The following is a 3,271-nucleotide window of genomic DNA, read 5'->3' as shown; positions in this document are numbered from 1 at the left end:
ATAATAGAAGATGCAATTTTAGTGGCTCTAAACTAAAAAGATAAATTTTTCCTAATCTAAGCAACAAAATAAACCGTCAATTGTCCAAACTCGAACAATCCCCGGCAACGGAGCCAAAAACTTGGTACACGAATTGTAAATCACACTTTTCACAACTCGTACCACTAACCAGCAAGTGCACTGGGTCGTCCAAGTAATAGGTCGATCTCACGGAGATTGTCGGCTTGAAGCAAGCTATGGTTATTTTGTAATTCTTAGTCAGGAAATTAATAATAAAAATGGTTGGGTTTATGAAAAGTAATTAACATAAAATAAATAATACTTGTTATGCAGTAATAGAGAACAGATTGAGGTTTTGGAGATGCTCTGTCTTCTGAATCTCTGCTTTCCTACTATCTTCTTCTTCACGCACGCAGGTTCCCTTCCATGGCAAGCTATATGTTGGTGGATCACCGTTGTTAATGGCTACCATCCATCCTCTCAGTGAAAATGGTCCAAATGCGCCGTCACCGCATGGCTAATCATCTGTCGGTTCTCACTCATGTTGGAATAGAATCCGTTGATTCTTTTGCGTCTGTCACTACGCCCAACACTCGCGAGTTTGAAGCTCGTCATAGTCATCCCTTCCCAGATCCTACTCAGAATACCACAGACAAGGTTTAAACTTTCCAGATCTCAGGAATGGCCGCCAATAATTCTAGCCTATACCACGAAGACTCTGATCATGAACCAGGAGGCTGAGAGATACACACTCAAGCTAGTGTAGATAGAACGGAGGTGGTTGTCAGGCACGCGTTCATAGATGAGAATGATGATGAGTGTCACGGATCATCACATTCATCAGGGTGAAGTGTGAGTGAATATCTTAGAATAGAAACAAGCGTGATTGAATAAAAAACAGTAGTAATTGCATTAATTCATCGAAACACAGCAGAGCTCCTCACCCCCAATCATGGGGTTTAGAGACTCATGCCGTCAAAAATACAATGTGAAGTGTAAAAATGTCATGAGATACATAGTAAGTCTCTAAAAGTAGTTTTTATACTAAACTAGTGACCTAGGTTTACAGAAAATGAGTAAACTAAGATAGATAGTTCAGAAATCCACTTCTGGGGCGCACTTGGTGTGTGCTTGGGCTGAGCATTAAGCTTTACACGTGTAAAGGCTTCTCTTAGAGTTAAATGCCAGGTTGCAGACTGTTTGTGGCGTTTAACTCTGGTTTGTAACCTGTTTCTGGCGTTTAACTTCAGAATAGGGCAAGAAGTTGGCGTTTGAACGCCAGTTTGCGTCGTCAAAACTCAGAAAAAGTATAGACTATTATATATTGCTGGAAAGCCCTGGATGTCTACTTTTCAACGCAATTAAGAGCACGCCAATTGAGTTTCTGTAGCTCTAGAAAATTCATTTCGAGTGTAGGGAGGTCATAATCCAACAGCATCTGCAGTCCCTTTTCAGCCTCTGAATTAGATTTTTGCTCAGGTCCCTCAATTTCAGCCAGAAAATACCTGAAATCACAGAAAAACACACAAACTCATAGTAAAGTCTAGAAATGTGAATTTTGCATAAAAACTAATAAAAACATAGTAAAAACTAACTAAATCATACTAAAAACTACCTAAAAACAATGCCAAAAAGCGTATAAATTATCCGCTCATCAGATGGGTACGAGACAAAAGAAAAAGTCTCGTGGCTGGGTACAAGACAAAAAGGCAAAAAGTCTCTAGAAGCTGTTTCAAAGACCAGCAAGTATTATTGAGTGAAAAATGGGCTAAGATTCAACCCCCCCTTCTCTTAGCCACTGAAAATAATCACCAACCATCAATATCGTTTCGAAGCACTCTCGCTCATTGAGAAGAAGTAGTAAGTTGGTTTAATAGCTGCAATCATCTTTTGAGAAGAAAAGCTTCATTGACCTGTTTGAGGTTTCTCAAATCAAGACCTACACATTCCTCTGGAGCAAGAATCTTCTTCCAACTAACCAGATATGTCTCCAAACAAAGTCTTTTTGGGCTCTTCAATGCCATTACACACACTTTTGGAAATTTGAGAGTGTTTCATCAGGTATAAAGCCAAAGGACTAATAACCGAGTGTGCCAGTGTTATTCTTCCTGCCATGAACAAGCACTTGGACTTCCAACCTTGAAGTTTATTGTTGACCCTCTACAGAATATGGCTGAAGTCTCATTTTCTTAATTTCTTCCCCTGAACAATTACTCCCAAATATTTGTCAATCTCCCTTATTTAAGAGAATCCACTAATTGAAGTAATGCTCTATCTTCTACTAGTTGGAACATTATATGAGAAGTAGATATTTTTTATGGAGCTATTGATTATGTGGCTGGAAGCTTCATAGAATTTATTTAGTACATCTAAGGCTTTTTTCATCTGATCTTGAGTTACTTCCATGAAAAGAATGAGATTATCCGCAAACATTAGGTGAAAAATATCGAGCCCATTTTTTTCTGTTTTTATTATTTTTCATATACTGTTTCCCATGGCTTCAGATATGAGATGGGACAACTTATCCATACAGATAACAAAAACATACAGAGAGAGCGGGTCTTTTTGTCTGATTTCTTTAGAAGGAGAAAAGATTTCAATTTACTGGCCATTCTAAATTACGAAAAAGTTTGGGAATGAGATACAGTGTGTGATATTGTTGCTCATGTGGGAGGGAATTTCAAATTCATCAAGAGTATCTCAAATGAATTTCTAACTCAATTTGTTGCAAGCTTTAACAATATCAATTTTCACTGACATGAAATCACTTTTGTCCTTTATCTTTCTCAGAGAATGGATCATCTCTTTTACAATTATTATGTTGTCATGTATGTTCGTCCCCGCTACGAAGCTGGATTGAAAGAGAAAGATTCGATCAATGAAAAAAGACTTCAATCATTCAACCAAAATCTCTGTGATGCATTTGTAGATGACATTGCAAAGAGAGATAGGTCTAAATTGGTTTATAAATTTTAGTTTGTCTATTTTTGGAATTAACACCAACAAAGTTTCATTTAACATCCTCATCCTTCATGCCTTGTCCAAATATTAGAGATCACTTGCTCCACTTCTTTGTGAGTTATTTTTCAATTATGGTGATAAAATATACTAGGGATTCCATCTCCACTTGGGATTTAAGGCTTCCAATATTAAAGATGGCTCTTTTAATTTCTTCTTCATTCGAAAATCTGTTGGCTTGGTCATTCATGTTGTACACCATTGGTAGCTAGGTAGGATTTTGAGCACACAATTTCCTCTATATCAGCCTTCT

Source organism: Arachis ipaensis, chromosome B10 (assembly GCF_059453495.1).
Source record: "Arachis ipaensis isolate K30076 ecotype BB chromosome B10, ASM5945349v1, whole genome shotgun sequence".
NCBI lineage: Eukaryota > Viridiplantae > Streptophyta > Magnoliopsida > Fabales > Fabaceae > Arachis > Arachis ipaensis.
Note: the sequence above shows the minus strand (reverse complement) of the source record.